Genomic DNA, 24,362 nt, shown 5'->3' with positions numbered 1-24,362 from the left:
CATGCTATATGTTGTATCTCTAGACTTACTCATTCTATGTATCTGCGACCTTTTGCCCTCCAACCTCACTCTCTCCATTCCCAATCTCTCCCATCCACCTATTCATTGCCTTTGGTAACCACCTTTCTGCTGTTTGTTTCTAGTATGGTGATCCTGCCATCTGTGACAACATGGATGCATCTGGAGGACATTAAGACAAGTGAAATAAGCAAGACATGGAAAGAAAAATATAGCATGGTCTGTCTTATATGTGGAATTTAAAAGTTCACTCTGAATACTTTGGATTAAACTGGTCAGTAGAACAATTTCTGTGATCTTAAAATAGCTCACTGTACAGGAAAACCTACGTTTAAAATGTTAGGTAGATTTTTGTCATTCATTAGCTTTTCCTCAATTAATAAACCTTTGTTTAGTAGTTAGCAAAACATAGCTATCAGCTCAGCACAGATTAATGTCGGTTATAAATTACTTAACTGAGTATAAATAAGAACTCTCTCTTTTTGAGGTTTATGATTTGCAAAGGATTACTAAAAGGTATTCTAAAATTGATGTCACTGGACCTATTTATAAATAGGATTCTCAGGAGATACACTTTGTATGTGATACTTTATGGGAGAGGAAGACATCTGTGTTATTTCCCAAGGTCATGTCTACTCACTATGTCTGGCAGGCACATTTGTAATATACAATAACTCTAAAAAGTGCTGGATCAAGTATTTACCAGGTCACAATTTCATCATCCAAAGTCAATGGCTGCTGTCTAAAGATTTGCAACTACAGCAGAGACATTGAAATTTGTTACAAATGTCTAACAGTTCCCATTCCAACTTCTGCCATATGAAAGGATTAATGCTCTGCCATTTAAAAGAAATGTTTTATCTTGCATTAACTTTCTTGATGATTAGTGGAGCTTTAATCAAGTAGGATAGAAAGACCAGCTATTCAAACTACTGAATACTGAAAAGGTCATAGTATTGCAGAATACTCCTGTAATTTACTGTCTCCTATTACATACTCTGAAAACGATCACACTCCCTTCTCAAAGGCAAAACACTAACTGTTTGACAAAGTCACCATACTCCCTGACTTCCTCTAGCTTAGGTCAAAGCTGATAACATTAGCCTGTATAAAAGCATTACTCTGATTAATATGGCATAATAGAATTAAAACCTACCAAATTCAACATACAATCATATTTATCATTAGGAATGTAAAAGAGAATCATGTTTTATAAATAATAACATACGTTTTTTAAAAAACCCTTGATGGCACATGTTTAATGGCTGAACGCTTCCACTGTTCCAGATGCAGCAGTCATCCAAGAGATGTCCACATATGTACTCCTGTTAAGGTTAGTTTCTTTCATTGAAGCCATCAGAGATTCCCTCTGAATCTCATTCTTGGGGTAATGTCCTATACTTTTTTTAAAAAAAATCTCCATTAACTCTTCTCCTTAGTGATTTTAAAGGCATACTTACACAATACTAGAGTGAAATTTGTGAGTCAATGTTAATTTCCAGGTTCATAGTCTCATAGCTTGAAAACAAACTATTCAGACCTTTGAAATTACCTTTATTTCTTTACTTTCAGAGTAGCTGATTTTTTATTCTCTGCTGGAGCATTTGGACTGAATCATCACCACCTCCCCCACCATTCACTGAGTGTAGCCACTGGTCATGGCTGCCTTTTCTGTTATTTTGTGGACCCAAGCCTGAATCTATAAAGTGCTTCCCTTGGTACCTCCCAGAAACTTTTTATTGCCTGTCTCTTTCTTTCAACTCAGTTGCAGAAAAATACATTTTATGGCTCCAGTAATTTAAGAAAAGTATGTTTAAAGAAGAATCATAAATGTTCATGTTACATTGTAAAGAGGTTGTTGGTACAGGTAGAATCTTTGAATGATTTTGTTTTCAGTTTTATCAGAGGATCACAGAAAGCTTATAATAAATAATTTCAGTTCCCCTCTAACCCCAATCCCACTATTCTAAGCACTTTTAATTCTCTTATACTTTCTTATCTTTTTCACTAGCATATTGTTAAAAAATGTCAATATTGCTCTTTATTGATTTACTAACTTCAGACATTATCTACCGACTTTTTACTATGGTAGAGTTACATTAAGCATATGTCAACACTCGCCCCTCTTTTTTGCCAAGGGATCATATTGTTATTTTTATTCTTCTATTGGCTACTTCTCTAACTTTCAATAGTACAGTTAGTTTAAAAGTGTGTTGCACCATCACCTGTGGACAGCATCTCTTGATTCCTCATATTTTGAGGACATATGATTAGCTCCTATATACCCCTTTTCTTCTCCTCACTGCACCCAACTTCTTTGCATTGTATGTGTCTATTTTTAACGTCGTGTGTTAATGTTTTATATTTAGTCGGACACTGACTATATAGCAAATCTAAAAGTTAAAATCAATAGATAAAATTTTTATAATTATGACCAAGGACCATGCAAATGAAGTTAGTTGTATGTCAAGTAGTTTGATTATGTTTCCTCTAGGTAATTTTATTTTGTTCTGTTGTGTTATAAATTATTAAGGATAGTAAAATATGTCTCTCTCTCTCTCGGACTCTCTTTCTCTCTCTCTCTCCTGAAGCTATCTTGCTCTCTTGCAGTTTTCCATTTTCTTCCTCTAATCTGAGTATTTGGTTTTTAGACTATCTGTACAACTACAGTACTTTTTAGATTAGTTTATATTTACTTTCTTGTAATGAATTCATTATTTCCTAGATTCCATGTTTTCTTTTTCTTATTTAATCTCTCAATTTACTGAAACATATTTTAAGAATAAGTTTGTAAGATTACTTTTTTTGGAAAGCTTTTATTCAACCCCCCTTTTAAACTGATCGTATAGCTTAACATTAATCTGGCTCATTAAGTTTCCATGGTATTCAAAGGAACCCTGAATATTGTTAGGATTTGTCAGCTGTGAGTCTTTTTTCCATCATTTCTCAATGTGGCATTGTGGCAGGCCAATTCTCCAAGCCTGTCTGTCACACAGACAGGCCTGCTGACAGTCACACAGACAGGCCTGTGTAGCACTCCAGTTACACAGACAGATTTCCACAGCACTGCCTTAACATTGAGCAAATAGTTAAACCTGGGGAAATCGGTGCCCAGCCATCAAAGCTAGAAATGAAACATATGGTCAGTAGGAGCCTTGCATAGTCTTCTCCATAACCTGGAGCAAGTCAAAATAATAGAGACAGTCTTACATTCCTAGTGCCAGGACCCATCTCGGGTCGATGGAATCTGAGATAAGTCAAGGTAACAGAAGCCGCTGTGCAAATGGATTCCATTGGAGAGTCTAAGATGGCTGTCCAGAACAAACTGTAAAGGGGATAAGACAGAAATAATCACTCTGGTACCATAGTAGACAGGTTTTGAAGGTACTGTGGCCCTTTTTCATCAGACTTAGCCAGCATTTTTTGCCTCTGACCTTCTAACTGAAACAAAATTAGTTACCAATAGACTCAGGCAAATGCTGTACTGCATGTAGGCACATAACACCAATATATGTAAGCACTAAGAAAATTTTAACACTTTCAGTTGGTCTGGTGGAATTATCTCCGGCCTTCTCCCTGTATCCAGATATAGTAATAAATTCCCTTCTTTCCTAGTTTGTCTGCTTCTTGTTATTGCGCCTCAAGAAAATGCAGCTGGACCTGGCTTTGTTCCAGGAACATCATGGGGCCACCTTCAAATTGAAGGCATGTATTTAAAACACTTTTTCCTACTTACTCTATTATTTACATCTTAAAATGTAAACTGTCTAATGTTAACATTGCTCCCGTATTTCTTCTGGTTGTATTTCCATGACACATATTTCTCATGCCTTTAAAACTTTCATTTTATGTGTGCCTTTTAAAAACAACATACAGCTGGATTTGTATCTAATCCAGTTTGAATCCTCTAATTTTTATGGAATATCTTAATTCATATACATTTATTGGAATTATTTATATATTTTGACTTATTTCTGTCTTCTATTTTGTTTTTGCCTATATGGTTAATGTTGTTTCACATGCGTAGATGAAAAAATACGATATTTGTGTAAGTCTGCTAGGGGTCCCATAACAGAATATGACAGACTGGGTGAATTAAACAACAGAAATTTATTTTGTCTCAGTTCTGGAGGCTGGAAGTCCAAGATTGAGTGGCTGGCAGGGTCAACATCTGACAAGACCTCTCTCCTTGGCTTGTGGGTGGCCACCTGCCCTCTGTTTCTATTCCCCTGTGTGTGAGCACCCCTGGTGTCTCTTCCTTTTGTTAAAGAACAACAATCCTCTCGGATTAGGTCTCCACCCTTATAACCTCATTTAACTTTATTATGTTTTTGAACTCTGTCTCCAAAGATAGTCGCACTGGGGGTCAGGGTTTCAACACCTGAATTTGGAGGGGACACAAATTTTTGTATGATTTAAATTTCTGAAATATTCTTTTTTACATCCAAGCAACTTTTCTATAAGGAAGGCCATGAGGTGAATAAAATTCACTTATTTGTATTATTGTGTAATAATTCTGGTTGTTTGATCATGGTAGAAGCTTTCTATGTTACCTTATTTGAAAATAATAATATTTCTACTTACAAGAAGCTGGTAAAATATTGTGACCCCGTGAAGTTCTTGAACAGGGAATTTTTCTCTGTTTGTTTATTTTAAGAAAGGCAGTGGAGTGTAAAGTGAGATAAACAATGAGCAGGAAAGTTGACTTCTTTTGAACCATAATTTAACTTGCCTCTTCTAATATTTAACAGACAACATAACTGGTTCGAGTTATTTCTGCATTTCTCTAGTCACAATAGAGAATATATTGACAATTAGGTGACATAGTCAATAGAGGAAGGTGATCATCATGATTACAAAAAAGAGCAACTTGTTAATGGTAGAAGCATTATCAAGGGACAAAGGCTAGAATTTATTGAGCACCTACTAGGCTCAGGTATTCTCATGGCATTTTGATAAATGTTATTTTACTCAAATATTAAATCTTGTGAGTATTATTTCAGTATATGCTCTGAAAGAAAGTAAAAAAACTACTAAAATTTACTGACATAAATATATAAGTAAATATGAGCTTTATCCATATTATTGATAATTTAAAAGAATGAGTTTTTGATTTTACTTACTTTCTGAAATTACTTCTTAAACTTTTTAATATTTGTTTATATCTTTATTTTTGTTTTCCTTCTCCTTACTTTGCACTTAACTTCCTTTTTACTTTTTTTGATTATTTAAAGTAGAAATGTGGGGTATTGATTTTAGGCTGGGAGTTGAAAAAGTATGACTTGCAAGCCAAATTTAAGCCAAGGCTTATTTTTCCATGACCCTTGAGCTAAGAATGGATTTTATGTTTTGAAAGAATTGTAAAAACCACATAAATAAGTAAAGAAAGAATATTTACAGAGACTATAGGTGGCCCTTAAAGCCTAAAATATTTACAATCTGGCCCTCTACAAAAACATTTTCCAATCTCAGGTTTAGACCATGTAGATTTTATGAAATTATTGAGATTGATGATGTTAAACTTACCATCTTGCTATTTGTTTCTTTATGTTTGATTTGTATTTAGTTATTTTTTCTTCCTTCTTTGCCATCTATTGAATTGAGCTATTTTTATGCTTCTACTTTATCTTCATAATAGGATTATAGCTATCACTATAAGCTATAGCAATAACTCTTGGTTTTAATTTTTAGTAATTGCCCTAAAGTTAATAATACATGCATTTACTTATCACAATTCCTCTTGAAAAGATATCTTGCACTCATAATATTGTAAAACCCTTAAAAAAGTGCACTTTCATTTTACTACTCATGTTCTTTATTCAATTGTAGTGATATATTTCATTTCACAATATGTTATTAGTATTTTTGCTTTAAGCCATCAGTTTACCTCAAAAGATGTTAAAAATGTTAAAAAAATATTTTATATTTGCCATATATTTACCAATTCTGTCACTCTTCACTCATCTGTATAGATAGACATTTCCATAATCATTATTATTCCTGAAGAACTAATTTTACCACATTTCTTGCAGTAATGCTCTGCTTGCAATACATTTTCTGTTTATATTTTTTTCTGAACAATCTTTATGTTCCTCATTTTTGGAATATCTTTATTAGCTAAAAGTGCAGGCTGACATTTATTTCCTTGCAATATTTTAAGATGTTATTCCATTGTTTTCTGGCTTGCATAATTTTAGATGAGAAATTTGCTATAATTTCTATCTTAGTTTCTTGGTACAAAATATGTCTTCCTTCAATAGATGTTTCAAAATTTTCTCTTTATCAATCCCCCTGCTCCCCCCGACTCCTTTCTTTTGAGACAGAGTCTCGCTCTTGTCGCCCAGGCTGTGTAGTGCAGCGGCACAATCTTGGCTCACTGCAAACTCCATCTCCCGGATTCAAGGGATTCTCTTGCCTCAGCCTCCCTAGTGGCTGGGAATACAAGTGTGTGTTACCACGCCCAGCTAATTTTGTATTTTTAGTAGAGACGGGTTTCACCATATTGGCCAGGCTGGTCTTGAACTTCTGACCTCTGGTGGTCCGCCCTCCTCGGCCTCCTAAAGTACTGGGATTACAGGCATGAGCCACCCTACCTGCCCTATCAATCCCTTTTAACCATTTTATTATGATACCTCTGGATGTAATTTTGTAATCTGACTTTGGTTTCACTGAGCTTCTTATATCAAGAGTTACAGTTATTCAATTTAGAAATATGTTGTTTCTGGTTCCCTGGGTTCTCTTCTGTTTTTCTGGGGCTGCTTGATAATTTCCCCAAAGTCACTGAGTCACTTTCCATCTGTGTACTTCATCCGGAATGTTTCAAAAACTATGACTTAAAATTTGCTATTTGTTTTTCTTCTTCTTGTATGTCTAATATGATATTAAACTCTTCCAGCGTGTTTTTCCTTTTAGAAACTTTTTCTTCCCTAAATGTTTCATAATTTCTTTCAGTTCAGTCCTTATTTCTGAAATAATTTTCATTTTTGTAATCCATTGCTGAAATCTGTTAGTTTTCATTCTGTATCCTCCTATTGCTTAGTCATAAAATTTTAAGGATTTAAAAACTATATAAATATCATTATTTTTTGTCTTTTATTTTGTTGACTTTCCTGTCTTATTTTCATATTTGTTTGATTTTTATGTTTAAAAATTTTGATTAAATTTTCTTTCAAAGATTTTATCCCTTTAAAACAATTTTCAAATACTATTTTAAAATGCTAGATTTTATTTTTAGTTTTTTTTGTGAACATGTTTTATGGCTTATTCTTTATTGTTATTAAGAATATCAGTATGGGCTGGGTATGGTGGTTCATGCCTGTAACCCCAGAACTTTGGGAGGCCAAGGTGGGTGAATCACGAGGTCAAGAGATCGAGACCATCCTGGTCAACATGGTGAAACCCTGTCTCTACTAAAAATACAAAAATTAGCTGGGCATTGTGGCACATGCCTGTAGTCCCAGCTACTCCAGAGGCTGAGGAAAGAGAATCGCTTGAACCCAGGAGGCAGAGTTTGCAGTGAGCCGAGATGGCACCCCTGTACTCCAACCTGGAGACACAGTGAGACTCCATCTCAAAAAACAAAAACAAAACAAAACGAAACAAAACAAATTAGTATGTTTAGTTCTTCAACTTTAAAAAAATAATTTTAAATATTTGAATGCTATACTTTTTAGGATTCTATGTTTAACATATATGGCCTTTATGTGCTATTAAGACGGGAATTTCTTGAGTAACTTTCCAAGTTGCATGGCTCAGGTGTCTTCTACTTCCCTGTTTGTGGCCAATTATTTGTTTCTCATTGCTCTTCTGGGTCAGGAATATTTTCTACCTGTAACCTTATACTCCAGCACAAGATGGTGATTTAATCCATAGATGTTATATTTGATGCTTGCAGACCCTGCTGGGATCTATTTCTCCCAACCAACTGTGCCTCCACTGGTATTTCTGTTCTTTTCAGTTGGGTTACTGTGTCCCTGTGATTATCTCTTTGGGCTAGATTCCTCTTCTTTGGGAGATGGTGTTAATGCTATTATAATATGTCAACTTGCCTAGGCTATAACTCCCAATAATCCAATCAAACTCAAATTCAGCTTTTGCTTTAAGGATATTTTGTGGACGTGATGAACATCTATGGTCAGTTCATTTTAAGCAAATGAAATTATCCTAGATAATTTGAGTGAAACTGATTCAATTGGTGGAAAGGTTTTAAGAACAGAACTAAGGTTTCCTTGAAGAAGAAATTCCACATGGGGACTGCAGCTTCAGTTCAGGGCTAAAAGTTCCAGCCTGCACTTGCTGACAGCCTGCATTATCGATTGGATTTTTCTTTACGTATATGATTCTGTTTCTCTGGGACAACCTGGCAGATACAGGGAGTATTGTAATATTTCTAAGATTCTTGAAGGTCTCACATGTTTCTCAGATCCCATCAAGATTTTCCAGTTATTCTTGGAGCCATTTACTCGAGTTTGCACTTAGAATTAGTACAAATAAATCTTTTCTTTCATGAGTATGGTGGATTTGGGAGTGCATTGCTTAGATCCATTCTAAGGAATATAGTTAGAGGCATTATGCACTGTGAATACTTCTGGGATATACGTCAGTGTCCACACCAAAACCAGGATATTTCTGTGTTGCTTCCTAGCACATGACAAGGATAGTAGGGTTAATAAGGCTGGGCCATTCCAGTCCAATGTAGAACTTCTGTAATGAGCAAACGGCTCATCTCTGATAGGACTTCACTAATCTTTGCTAATCTGAACCCCATTTGCTTGATTTAGATGTTCCCAGAAGTACATTACACCACCAATTTCTAACAATTACCTCGCCATTGCTGAGGTTTTAAATTCACATTCTTTTTTTATTTTTATTTTTTGAAACGGATTCTCACTCTACTGCCCAGGCTGGAGTGCAGTGGCACAATCTTGACTCGCTTCAACCTCTGTCTCTTGGGTTCAAGTGATTCTTGTGCCTCAGCCTCCCATATAGCTGGGATTACAGGCAGGCACCACCACACCCGGCTAATTTTTGTATTTTCAGTGGAGACGGGGTTTCACTATGTTGGCCAGGCTGGTTGTGAACTCGTGACCTCAGTTATCACCCGCCTTGGCCTCCCAAAGTGCTGTGATTACAGGTATGAGCCACTGCACCTGGCCAAATTCACATTCTTTATCCAGTGTTGGCATTTTATCCCTAAATAATGTTTTAAAGATCCTGGATCTCACTGATGTGTTTTTATCTCAGAGAGTTGTACATATTGTTCAACCAGTTTTTGACTTGAAAACTTGTCCCAGTTTTGTTATAGGAGCTTCTTTACACTTATGTTTGGTTAGATTCCACCACTAAATTATTTTCTTTTCTTGTCTTTTTCTTTTCTTTTCTTTCTTTCTTTCTTTTCTTTCTTTCTTTCTTTCTTTCTTTCTTTCTTTCTTTCTTTCTTTCTTTCTTTCTTTCTTTCTTTTCTTTCTTTCTTTCTTTCTTTCTTTTCTTTCTCTCTCTCTTTCTTTCTCTCTCTCTCTTTCTTTCTTTCTTTCTCTTTCTTTCTTTCTCTTTTTCTTTCTTTCTTTCTTTTCCTCTTTTTTCTCCTTCCTTCCTTCCTTCCTTCCTTCCTTCCTTCCTTCCGTCCTTCCTTCCTTCCTTCCTCCTTTCCTTCCTTCCTTCTTCTTCCTTCCTTCCTTCTCCTTCCTTCCTTTCTTTCTTCCTTCCTTCCTGTTCCTTCCTTCCTTCCTTTTCCTTCCTTCCTTCTTTCCTTCCTTCTTTCCGTCCTTCCTTCCTTTCTTCCTTTCTTTTCCTTCCTTTCTTCCTCCCTTCCTTCCTTCCTGCCCCTCCCTCCTTCCCTCCCTCTCTCCCTCCCTCTCCTTCCTTCCTTCTTTCCTTCCTTCCTTCCTCTTTCTTTCCTTTCTTTCTCTCTTCTATCTCTCTCTTTCTTTCTTTTCCTTGACTTCTTTCTTTAATTGAGACAGGATATCACTCTGTTGCCCAAGCTGGAATACAGTGGTGTGGTCACTGCGGCCTTGACCTTCAGAGGTCAGGTGATCACCTCACATTTCAGCCTTCCAGGTAGTTGGAACTACAGGTGCCCACCACCATGCCTGGCTAATTTTTGTGTTTTTTGTCAAGATGGCGTTTTGCCATATTATGCAGGCTGGTCTTGAACTCCTGTTCTGAAACAGGACTGAAACAACTGTCTCGGCCTCCCAATGCCCTGTGATCACAGGTGTGAGCCACAGTGCCCAGCTCTTCATTTTTTAACTTTTAAGTTCAGGGGTACATATTCATGTTTGTTATATTAGTGAACCCATGTCATGGGGGTTTGTTGCACAGATTATTTCATAACCCAAGCATTAAGCCTAGTACCCATTAGTTATTTTTTTTTATGTTCTCCCTTCTCCCACCCTCCACCTTCCAATAGGCCACAGTATGACCCAGAAAACTTATTACTTGGTATATATCAGAAAGAATATAAATTGTTCTATCACAAAGACATATGTATGCATATCTTCATTGCAGCTATTCACAATAGCAAATCCATGAAATCAATCTAAATAGTAGATTGGGTAAAGAAAATGTGTTATATATACACCATGGAATACTACACAGCCCTAAAAAAGAGTGAGATCATGTCCTTTGCAAGAATATGGATGAAGCTGGAGGCCATTATCCTTAGCAAAGTAACACAGTGACAGAAAACCAGATACAGTATGTTCTCACTTATAAGTGGGAGCTAAATGATGAGATCACATGGACACATAGAGGACAACAAGTTCTCTTCTCTTCTTCCTTCCTTCCTTCCTTCCTTCCTTCCTTCCTTCCTTCCTTCCTTCCTTCCTTCCTTCCTCCCTTCTGCCTCCTTACTCCCTTCCTCCCTTTCTTCCCTCCCTCTTTCCCTTTATCCTTCCCTCCCTCCATCCCTTCTTTTCTTCCTTTTCTTCCTTCTTTCCTTCCTTCCTTCCTTTCTTCCTTCTTTTCTTCCTCCCTTTCTTCCTTCCCTCCCTGACTCCCTCCTTCCCTTCCTTCCTTTCTTCCCCCGCTCCCTCCCTGTCTCCTTCCCTCCCTCCTTCCCTTCCCTTCCTTTCCCTCCTCTCTCCTCCTCTCCCCTCCTCTCCCCTCTGCTCTCCTCTTGTCTCCTTTTCCTTCCTTCCTTCCTTCCTTCCTTCCTTCCTTCCTTCCTTCCTTCCTTCCTTCCTTCCTTCCTTCCCTTTTGCCTCCATTTTTGGTTTATAATGATGAAGTGTTTTGGTAAAAAATTTTTCGACATTTTCCCTCAGAACTTGTCTTTCAAGTTTGAATATTTTATTCTATCAACACTATTCTATAAACAGTATTTTTCCTGAAGTATTTGTTACTTTAAATTTGTCTTTATGCTATGGTATACATGTGTAATTTTGGTTTAAAATCATATATTGTACATATGCTAATTTTTAAGTAAAATATGTTAAAATATGTGATTGCTTTTAAAAGTAAGCTTGTGAGACCAATTTTTCTCAAGTTTGATTAAAGTACTTACTGTAAAAATATTATCAAGTATTCTCAAAGGTAAGAGATTAAGATAAAACATATATTATAGGCTAAGACAGGAATTAAGTTTAAATCTCCACTATTGGTTTGATTTGGAGATAAAGGACTCGAATGAAATTTACTCTTAAGATCCAAAAAAGTGTGAGAGAAAACCTATTTAGTTAGTAATACTTTGACAGGCTTCATCTTGAACTTTTCCATTTTTGTACACAGGCTCCTATGCTTAATTATCTTAAGTCTTTTCAACTTTTTTAAATTCTTTTTGTGCCTTTTCAAAATCACACAGAATCTTTTCTTCCACTGCTGAATCCTTGCAGCATGTGCTAAGTGGTAAAGACTATAGTTAGAAATAGAATGTCATTAAGAAAAATCCATCTAGATAATTATTTGCCAAATACCTACTAAACACACACCTAGAGACACACACACACGCACACACACACACTCACACAGCCATTTATTGATTTTATATTATAAGTAGTCCTTGTGCTAGAAACTTGACATAATTTATTTCATTTAATCTTCACACAAATCCTTTGACTGTTACTATCTGTAACCTAAGAAGGCGAAAAGTGACTGAGATAATTAAGTAACTTTCAAAGTCTCTTACAGGTAATGAATAGCTGGTCTTGTAATCAAAATCAAATTTACCTGGTTACAAATACTACGCTTTTTCCATTACATGTTACATTCCAAAGAGAAATAGAACATAGTATCTATATTCAAAGAAATTTCAATTGCAGCACTACAAGAGCAACAAAAATAATTATAATAACTGAAAATGTGTAAAGGCATCAAATATCAACCTAAACACCTCAGCAGTTATGCTGACTCTTCATTCTGCACAGTGTTTTTCCATGTTCTATTGCTCAAGTTCCAAATACCATTTCATATTTGTGACTTATTTCTAACGTTTTCCTCTCTTTACAGTATCATATTACTTCCTTAAGGATACTTCTTTTTATAGTATCTATAAATGATAATTCATGAATGATACACACTCTACACAATTGAATGGGTTCTTTGGGCAATTCACATATATATTGGTAGAATATACATCCATTTTCACAGGATAATTGAGGTACCATAATGGATAGTTGTCTTAAGAAAATATTTTATTTTACATTTTATTTTTTAAACACCTAAATCAAGGCTATGGAGTCATAGGGAGCTAGTGACAAAATCACCTGGTAGTGAATAAAAGTTTGAAACAAAGAACTGACTTGATTGGATTTGAATTTTAGGAAGATTAATAAAGAAAAAGAGGGACTGGAGAGAGGAATGACAATAGGTAGAGGAGCTCTTCTAACACCAGTTGTTATATTCTGGAGAGGGATGATGGATGCCTAAGATAAGGTAATAGTGAGGAGTAAGTGGAGGGGACAAGTGGAATAAGAAGGTATAAATGACAACACCATTATTAGATCAGTAGTTCTCATGTGTGTTTGTGTGTGTGTGTGTGTTTGATGAATTTTAGAGAGAAACTGGACAAGAAGGAAGTAAAGATTGTACCTTGTACAGAATGCAAACCCAACTTTTTTCTTCCCCCACCCTCCCCCATTTTACAGCCCTGAAAAATCAAATCTGTCCATGGGAGTGCTAGCATACTATCTATCAGGTATGTCTGCAGTGTGGGAGAGGGAGAGAAGGTTGAGAACAGCTTGATCATGCACAGTAGGAGAGGGAAAGTTAGATCTCCAGGTTGATTACGTAGTTTCCAACTTCAGTATCTGTATTATAGTGTTAATAATTATGAATGTAAGAATAGAGGAGAAATAGACTGAGAGTGAAGACTGAATTTCACCTCAGGAACAACAACTTGAAGAGTTAATGCATTTATAAGTAAAAGCAAAGTGTAAATTCCTACAGAATCCTAGCCATTTTCCTTTGGAAATATATACTATTTCTCAATTATATTCTATATGATTCTTCCGCATCATTTCTTGAGCAGTACAGTGATATAATTGTTAATTTGCAATTGCAAACTGCTTAATTTTCCAGATTACCTTTTTAGCAGTCTTTTCTGTTCCAGATTGTGTGTTACTTTTACAGTACTTCAGTGAACTATCATTGTAGCCTTTACATACACAAACATGAATATTGGGAGTATCTCTCTTCAACCAAGGAGCAAAGTCGTTTACTAACTCTTCTACTTACACAGGAGTCAAGAGGGGAGGGGATGCTGGAAAGAAGCTAGAATAAGCCCTGGGACATCTTCTTCCAATCATAAACCCAACCATAGGAAAATTGCAACCACTAAAAATTTCCATTTGAGTGGGGTTGTGTTTTTCAGAGGATAAGCGATACTGCAGTGGTTATAGACAAGGTTTAAAAACATTGAGAAAAAAAGCCAGAATAGCAGAAAATCAATAGTAATAGTTTATTCATAAGACAAAAAGTATAATTAGTTGACTCTGACACTTTCTGTACATCACAAATTTTGTGTTCCACTTAGGACTGGCAGATTAATCGTACAGAAGCTTTAGTCAGCAGATTTTTTCCATGAAAAATTACAAAGAGGCAAACACTTCCTGAATGCCCCCTTTTATGATTATTTTAAAAATAAAGTTGTTGATGTCAATATAAACATGTTATTAATTCATTTCTTACTTGCTTGTGAATATACTTTTCAAAATATCTCTCCTGGCTACATATTTTCATACTCATTTTCTCACTTCTCAAGGAAAGTCATTGCAGTGAAGAGTATTTTCAACTAATTTTCAAGTATCTATATTAGCCCACGGGGAATGCTTCTTCATTCAGTTTACCTTTTTTTTTTTTTTTTTTTTTTTAAGTCACAGATTAAATGAAGCTCTAAGCGTCTTTGAAGTACAAATGATACTTGGAAAGTAAATGAAACTGGGAATACTTGCAAGTAAAATATGGGAAGTCAAAGAGATTATAGGATGAGAACTAGAAATTGCTTATGGCCAGTGTCCTGAGGAAGCCTTAGAATCGCATCCTAGAAGCATCAAGTTCTTGCCTTACCATATGGATCTAAAAAAAGACTTTCTTAATTTGATGTAGTCTGCAGACGTCTCATCATCACAAAAACTTGAAAGCACTGACGGCACTAAGAAACTACCTTTGCAGATTGTAAGAAAAGAGAGAATCCTACTTAGCGTCTTGATCACGATCACACCTGCTTAATTCCCCAAGGTTTTACTGCAGGGTTACAGAATGAATAAGCATCTAGTTATATCTAATAAACTCCATGCCTTATGGCTGATTCTAAAGGCACATGACTTTGTTACATTCGCTTGAAGCTCTGCTTTATTTTCTAAAAATGGTTGCATATAGTGGTCCCTTGCAGTCCATGGTGATAGTTTATAGGGTGCTATGTTATTTTTGTTTACTTGAGTGGGTATTTATACACATGCCTCTTTGGATTCAGGTGTTTTCATTTTTTTGGTCAGGAGTTTGGTATGCATATGCAGAAAGATGCTAACAAGTCATTACATTTATCTATTGCTTAGAGAGATGAAGATGGGACATAAACCCAGATATTTAAACAAACAACCAGAATAGTTTGTCACTTTCAGGTAAGATTCCTGATCTTTTGTTTGTTTGTTTGTTTTTCCCTGCAGTGAAAGAGGCAGCAGAGGGGAGTCAGATAAATAACCCTCTAGCATATTGTATTTACTTGTAATACTGTTATGCCATCAAGTAGAACAAAAATCAATATAATTGCTTTATATTTATTAACTACTCACTCTGCCAGTTTTCTCAATGTTGTAAGTGAATTAATGCATTTAATTCTCAATACCACCCTGTGACGTATCTACTTATATTTCCTGATTTTTCAGATGAGATACTGAAGCACACAGTATATAATAATTTGCTCGACTTCACAGTTGGTAGGTGGTAAACGTGAGATTCATGCCTGGAAAGTTTGGTTCTAGAACCCACATGGTTAACTACCATGCTATAACTGTTGATATAAGCTGAAACCTGGAAGAGTAGAATGGTCAATTCTCAGCTTAAAGCAATTTGTGAGTACTGTCCAACCAAATCAATTATTATAAAATTTATCTGGTTTATAGAAATAATAAAATACAGGAATTGGTCACTGTAAGATTTGGTTCTGAAAAAAAGAAAGCAAGAAAGATGCCATACAAATTAAGATAAAAATGATGTAAAAATTGATAATAAATATTATAATCATATACACTAATTGTATATCACAAATTTTAAATGATTTGATTTTTTTTAATTTCAACACCAAATTGTTAAAGCAGAATTATCAAAATAGCAGAAAATAGCTAATGAAATAATTATCCAAAATACGAAAATACTACATGTAAAAGTCACATCATTACATGTTCACTGGTGAAATCTTTAGAAGTTAGAAGAAAAATATAATTATCACATTATGTTGTCTGTTTTAAATCATGAAAACAATGTGAGATTAGGAAATTCATTATAAGAAGTTAATATCTAAATATCAAACTTGACAATAATTTAATCCAAATAGGAAACTTTATACTGATTTCATACATGTACATAATAAAACATTCAGATAGAAATACTAACAACTACAATTAAACATGATGCAACATTACAGAAAAGATTTGATTCAAGAATGAAAGTTACTAAATCAATAAAAAATTATTTTATCAATGAAATGTAAGCTCAAATGAGTCACTTAAAAGACCCATCTCAAGTTTTACAATTGAGTTTAATAGTATTAGAATGATTTTTCTTTACTAAAATAATTGAAATAAAAATTTTATTTTATTTTTGCAAATTTATGGAACACATAAGAATTTTTCTATATGCATATAATGCCTTGTGATAAGTCATATTTAGGGTGTCCATCATCCAAGTACAATACATTTTAAAAGTATAGTTATCCTACTCTGCTATCAAACATTGAATTTTGTTGCAGGAAGTCAGGGACCCTGAACAGAGGGACCAGCTGAAGCCAGGGCAGAACATTTCATGGATATTTATTAGTTCCCCAAATTAATACTTTTATAATTTCTTATACCCATCTTTACTGCAGTCTCTGAACATAAACTGTGAAGATTTCATGGATATTTATCACTTCCCCAGTCAATATTCTTGTGATTGCCTATGTCTGCCTTCAATCTCTTAATCTCATCTTCTTCTTAAACTGAGGGTGTGTGTCGCCTCAGGACCCTGTGATGATTTCATTAACTGCACAAATTGTTTAAACAATATGAAATCTGGGCACCTTGAAAGAACAGGATAACAGCGATGTTCAGGGAACAAGGGAGATAACCATTAGGTCTGGCTGCCTGAGAGCTGGGTGTAACAGAGCCATATTTCTCTTCTTTCAAAAGCAAATCGGAGAACTATCTCTGAATTCTTTGTCTCAGCAAGAAACATCCCTGAGAAAGAGAATGTGTTCCTAGGGGGAGGTCTCTAAAATGGCCACTCTGGGGACGTCTGTCTTTTGTGGTTGCAGATAAGTGATTAAATAAGCCCTGGTCTCCATAGCACTCCCAGGCCAATTAGGACGAGGAAATTCCTGCCTAATAAATTTTGGGCAGACTGGTTGTCTGCTCTCAAACTCTGTCTCCTGATAAGATGTTATCAATGACAATGCGTGCCTGAAATTTCATTAGCAATTTTAATTTAGCCCCAGTCCTGTGATCTCGCCCTGCCTCCATTTGCTTTGTAATATTTTATTACCTTGTGAAGCATGTGATCTCTGTGACCCACACCCTATTCATACACTCCCTCCCCTTTTGAAAATCACTAATAAAAACTTGCTGGTTTTGCAGCTTGGGGGGCATCATGGAACCTGCCGACATGTGGTGTCTCCCCCAGACACCCATCTTTAAAATTTCTCTCTTTTGTACTCTTTCCCTTCATTTCTCAGACTGGCCGACACTTAGGGAAAATAGAAAAGGACTCACGTTGAATTATCAGGGGTGGGTTCTCCCGATAGAATTTAATTCTTCTTACCTACAGCATGTTTGTACCCTTTAATGTATTTCTTCATCCTCTCTGTTCTTCTTCATTCTCCCCAATTTGTGTTACCTATCTTTCCACTCTTTACCTCCATGTCTTCAAATATTCTAGCTTCCACATATACATGAGAACATGTGATATTTGTCTTTTTGTGCCTGGCTTATGAAATCAAAATTTTAAAACTTTGTCTTTATATTGAGGAATGATTATATGATTTCTACTTCACCACTATTATTTAATATAATTTAGAAATTTCATTCTCATCAATGATAGAAGCCAGAAATTAAATTAGAAGTAATAAATGGTGGAAAGGGAGAGATAATCATATTATAGGGAGATGACATTTTATCCCTAGGAACCTAAAAAAAGTCAGCCAGAAATGAACTTGAATTTAGTGACATTGTGGATAATTTTATAAAAGTCAATCTGCCAGCAATACCAGACAGGAATGAAAATGAGCCATAGATAGTGGACAAGTAGAGATGTGAGAAATCCACATTCTCTTGTAATGGTTAGCACAGGCTTCCTGCAGGATATTGTCCTTGAACTGAAAGTTGAAGGGAAAAAGTAATGAGCTTCTTGAACCAAAAAATGGAAGACATGCTTAGTAACAGGGAAAACAAATGAAGCTGGCCATTTGACTGGCTCTCTCTTTTCTTATTGAATTTTTTGGAGGTTTTGGTAACACCGCTCTCCTTTCTCTAACTTTCCTGTAGGTTTATCTCCTGTCTGTTTTTATACATGATGCATTTTATCAAGTTCTGCACAGCACTCCTCATACTGTTGAACTTTACATTCAATTGTTTGGAATTAATAAATAGATCTGTTATTTTGTAATTAAGTACAAATGAGACACTGTACGTTTCTCTAAATGTAACTCAAAGTTTTACATTTTCTTCACTTTTATGAGAGTCCTAGATGTATAAATGATAATCTATACTATGAATGAACAGGACCTAGTTTTTCTTAGAATAGTTCCAATTTAATTCTCTTACCACTCATGGGTAAAAATGCCTTCATTTTTTTTCTTTCCTGTCTTTGACTCAGAGTTAAGGTTGAATGAATTGAAGACACCTAATAATTCTTGTTTCTATTTTCCCTACTTCATATATTTAAATCCAGTGATACACCAAGTAATATTATTTTCCTCCCATCTCTTTCAGGCACAGAACAGTTTCTAAAGTAACAGCAAACGCTAATGTTTAAAATAAATCTTGTATGTGTGTGTGTACGTGCACATATGTTTTAGCCAAGTAAGTGAACTGCAACCTGACTCAATTCCAAAAAGAAGATGGTTCTGGAAACCATTAAAAGAAATCCAAGTACCAAGGAAGGCCTTCAACATAATCACACGTCTCTATCACTATTGTATTTATATGAGCTCAAATAGTGGGTGTTATGGAGTAAAACTGTTCTTTTCCCCCTAAATTCATATGTTGAAGGTCAAAACCCCAGCGTGACTATTTAGAGATAAGGCCTGTGAGGAGGTGATAAAGATTTAAGTAAGTGAGGCTCTAATCCAACAGGGCTGATGCCCTTATAAGAGGAGGAAGAGACAGTTAGAGTGGTCTCTCTTGACCGTGTGAAGACACAGCAAACAGGAGGCATCTGCAAGTCAGGAGGACAGCCCTCACCAGAAAGTAAATCAGTGGACACCTTGACTTGTGAGCCATCAGAACTGTGAGAAATAAACATCTGTTGTTTTTTGTTTGTTTGTTTGTTTTGTTTTTGTTTTTGTTTTTGAGACTGAGTCTCACTCTGTCGCCCAGGCTGGAGTGCAATGGCGTGATGTCAGCTCACTGCAAGCTCTGCCTCCCAGGTTCACGCCATTCTCTTGCCTCAGCCTCCTGAGTAGCTGGGACTGCAGGTGCCCACCACCACGCCTGGCTAATTTTTTGTTTTTTAGTAGAGATGGGGTTTCACCATGTTAGCCAGGATGGTCTCTATCTCCTGACCTCATGATCTGCCCACCTCGGCCTCCCAAAGTGCTGGGATTACAGGCGTGAGCCAGCATGCCCGGCAACATCTGTTGTTTAAGCCACTTCATGTATGATATTCGGTTATGGCATCCCAAGAAAACTAATACAGGGGGATATTTTAAAACTCAGCTCTTTTAGGAAACACTGAACAATTAAAAAGGAAAAGACGAAAGAGTATGGGTCACACGATAATACTGTATGTATCCCATACTAAGGTCCTAAGGGGACACATAACCATGTCTTTCAAGAAAAACCTCAACTACCAATTCAATGAGTAGACATGGAACTGCTAATAAATAGAACAGAGATTAAAGAGAGGATAGGGCTTAAGCTCTAATAAAGAATCACAAAGATAGTAAATCCAGAAATATTTTCACTTCTAGGTGGTTTATTGTGCCTTAATTTGAATTTTCAGTCCACATAGACACAGCATATTAAAATTATGCACAACATACATGCACCTACATAGAGAAAGAAAAAGAGGGAGAGAAAGAATATATGTGATTGGACTTTTTGGAGAATACACTTTGTGTCAAGCATTGTACCTATCATCAAACAAATCCTATAAGGAGGTATCATCCCTATTTTTGAGGATGATAAACTGAGACACAAACGTATAACTTGAACATGATTCCACTATTTATGAATAAAATAACAATTCATTTTCAGTTGGAACATGGAAGTCCATAACAATAAAATTGAGCCATATTGTGACCCTTATATCACAAAGATCCGTATCTCCAGAGGTTCTGAAGAATACATTTGGATAAGCAGTGCATTATTCCAAATGAACTTTCTAATAAGGCTTCATTTGGCATTTGGCATTAATAGTAGTCACAATTATGAAAAAATTGGCTTACAGTCTTTTAAAAAATTTTTAAATTAGCAAGGGATCATCTCACTGAGTTATCCAGAACAAAATGAAAATTTGTTTGATTGCATTGTGTATGGATATCAAAAATAATTGCCTGATTGTATGTTATATAGAACTGAAAAACATGCCAGGAATGGAGGCATTTATGAACAAGCTACTTGTGTGCCTGTCTCTCATTCCTCATGTGTGCTTATGGCAACTCAGCTTATTTTTGGGTCTGCTCACGATTTCTGCTTCTTTACCACATTTGCTCTTTGTGACCCCACATAGTCCCCATTGTATTCCAACCCTCTTAAAATAGTTTTCCAGCTTTATCTTTGAATACAAATTGCCTCATTATCTTGATATTTGCTAGATCAAATTTACACATCAGGGAGAGTATGATTAGACTATTTGAGCTTTTTTGTATTATGTCATATCATAGGACTCTCCCTATCTTATGAATTAGCCACCTTTGAATTACATAGGTTCTAATCAATGGTGGTCAGAAAGGAGAGGGCTAGTGGGGAAAACAAAAGCTTAATGATAGTTATGTCTTAAGCTGGATTTGTAACTATTCATTCTGTTATTAGTTCAACAACATTTATTAGATGCCTACTATGTTTCAGACATTGTTCCAGGCTCTGAGTTACATCTGTGGTCAAAATGGACAAAATCTTGATCCAGTTTAGGTGAAATTCAAGAATGGAGAAATGCACAGCAAAGAAATGGATACATAAATATTCAATATCTCAGAAGGTAATAGGTCTTCTGGGGGAAATAGAAAGCAGGATATAACTGTGAAATGTGATAGGACTGCTATTAATACTATGGCTAAGTTAATTAGAAAAGACTTCTCTGATAAGGTGACATTTGAAAAGAGGCATTAAGGTTGAGATGGAGGAAGCCATATAACTATCTGGGAGAGTGGTGTTCTAGGTGTCCTGTGATGTGAGAATGCTTGGAAAGTTTGGGGAACAGCCAAGGATGACAGTGTTACTGTAGCAACGAGCAGCAGGAGAGTGATAAAAAATGAGGTCCATAAGGCAGTGAAATTTTAGGCCACAGAAAGGACTTTGAATCTTACTTTTTTAATTGAAAATTCATTTGAGCATTTGAGCAAAGTAGTGATATCAACTGATTTACGTTTTTAAGGAAACAGTATGAGGGCTGGCTGTGAAATATTTAGTAGAGTGACAAGAATGAGAAGAGGGAATTTCTTTTTAAAGTAGCTGTGGATAATGCAGGCAAAATGATTGATGTCTATTTCAATTACACAGAAAGTTTGAATGATTGACTCCAGCATACAAAGTAAAACAATCTACTGTATTTAGTATTTATAGGGTAAACAAAATAGTCTCCGATGTTTTAGAAATTCATATTTTAGGAAGATATTAATAATAACCATAAATATTTATATTCCTGGAGAGTGCTTCTTATATTCTTATGAAGTTCAAAATTTACTATCATCAGTTAGTTCCTTTTGCTAATGTATTACAAAGAGTTCTGTGTGCACTCCCAGTATGACCTATTCAATACATTCTCATTAAGAAATCAGTGTTTTTCAAGCAAATGTTACAAATGAATATTTAATTTAGTGGCAATTAAGAATGTATATTTACAGAACATTTCTTATTAATTAACACAAACCTAAATGACTAAACATAGAAAAGTTTGACCTTCCACTGTAACTACTCACCCGGCTCTGCATTATTTTCAAAAGCACCGGAACTTGATCCGACCTGGTCATGTCTCCCTCTGTAAACACATCACTTCCTAATGAGTTCCTACTCCCCAGGTGGTATGCAGCAAATTCAGTTCTTTGCATTTTTCTGTAGAGTCCAACACTTAAATATCCAGCAGATTCTGAGGAAGGCTTAATATCCAGGAGCAATTCTGACAAGCAGCTGTTATAAAATGCCTTTCCATTCCTATTTGAATTGAGCAAAATGAGGGACTTACCTTAAAATCAGGTCTTTAGTACAATTCGTGTTTAGATATACACATGAGCTCTAGCGCTCAGAATCACAAATTAGAGGAAAAATTGCGTATTTATTTAACAAGTTTTCTCCCACTTTTTTTCTCCTTGCGCTTTTCTTCTCATTAAAAGTCAAGATTGACATCAAATAGTAGCAAACTATGTTGTAAAATTTTTACCAAATCTGTCAACTAATTTCTAAAAAAAAAGATTTACATCTTTTATTTGTCCCAGTTATTCAGGACATATGCATTTTTCAAGTAAATGAATGAATCACAAAAAGGGGACCCATTTTGGGTTTTTATGTGAGCATTTTATGATACATGTTTCTGAGTTCTCACAGCCCTAAGCGAGAAAGTTATGATCTAGGTTTCGCAGGTAAAGTTCTTAACACATACAGAAGTTAAGCAGTTTGACCCAACTGACTCAGTAAGTGGTAAAGCCAAGATCTAAACCAAGATCCATTCTTACTCTATTAATCTTTAAAGAATATTCTTTCTCATTTAATTTTGAATTTCTATATCGTAATGTTATTTTGTATAACATAGGTATATAGACTCAAAATTTTTGTTGCTTTTTTAAAAGAAAAATGAATGCAAAAAGAAAGAAAAACATTACAGAGCAGGAAGATGCTAACTTAACAGACACATAGCTATGGTGTAGTAGTCAAATTTGGGACTTAGAGTCAAAGACTTGATTTAATTTCGTAAGATGATTTCTTTCATTAGACACCTTAAAATTGCTGAGAGTGCATTTCTCCTTTGCTTTAAAGAAATAGTAATAGCTACTCTATAGGGTTTTTGTAAATTCAATGTTCAATATGTAACACTTGATTTTACTATTTTTTTAATTTTAATTTTTTATTTCAATAGGTTTAGGGATATGAGTGGTTTTGGTTACATGGATGAATTATACAGTGGTGAAGTCTGAAATGTTAGTACAACTGCCACCCAAGTAGTGTACATTATATGCAATAAATAGTTATCGATCCCTCCCACTGCTCCCACCCTCCCCTCTTCTGAGTCTCCAGTGTTTAATATACCACTCTGTGTGTCTTTGAATATTACATAGCACTTTAAACTAAAGCTTTTTATAAATATGAGAGTTCATTATTTCCTTTATGAATGTAGTCCTTGTCTTATGTCATCTTATGTCCTATGTAAAGATTATTATTAGACAATTCATTTGACACACCTTTGCTGTCCTCTTATTAAACATTAAGTAATACACAAGTTGGGTTATGTATGTGATCTGGGTAATTTTGCCAGAACAGCTAAATGCTCTTTCTCACTTCCCCTCCTTTCTCCCCTGATAGTAATGGTGTGCAGTTGGAAGAACACCTGTAACGGATTTTAGTGATAATCTACTTAAAACTATTTTTACAAAAATACATGAAGAAACAGATGTTGAGGGAAAAAATGTAACTTGTAGTCAACTTGATTAGTGTCTCAGGGTTCTCTCTAAATGACCTCTTCCTCCTTGGTACATTACTGGGCTATGAATGAGGAAGACATTAACTTTACAAGATAATAATAATGAGTCATTTGACAAGTTTTCTACAGAGGAAAGCCATGATCATTTATGAGTTAAAAGATGCCTTGGGATTATTACAAATATTAGAGCATCCCTTCTAAGTATCACCTTGCTAAAATATCATTTATCAACTAGCATGACAGAAGCAGTTGTTTCTTTTAAAACATTATTCTACTGATGTATTCTGCAAATATAATTGCACCAGACACTGTTCTAAATACTTAAATGGAGGAAAGGAAAGTGACAGTATATAGGATATGCATTCAAGGTGAACTTTCACTTTTAAATCAGATCTAGGTTTTCAGTCCATTTTCACCACTAATACTGTGAGAACTTAAGAATTATAATTAACCCTCTTAAGTGGATCCAACTTACTACATTTGTACATCATTTACTAAGGGTTCGTTTTGTAGTAAGCATGTTTTAAGCATTCTTTATTTAAAAATATATTTAAGTTTACAAATGCTCAGGATGATAAACATTATTACCTCTATTTTACAAAAAAAAGAAACTGAAGAGAATATAATTTAAGTAGCTTGCTCAA

Source organism: Theropithecus gelada, chromosome 5 (genome assembly GCF_003255815.1).
Source record: "Theropithecus gelada isolate Dixy chromosome 5, Tgel_1.0, whole genome shotgun sequence".
NCBI lineage: Eukaryota > Metazoa > Chordata > Mammalia > Primates > Cercopithecidae > Theropithecus > Theropithecus gelada.
Note: the sequence above shows the minus strand (reverse complement) of the source record.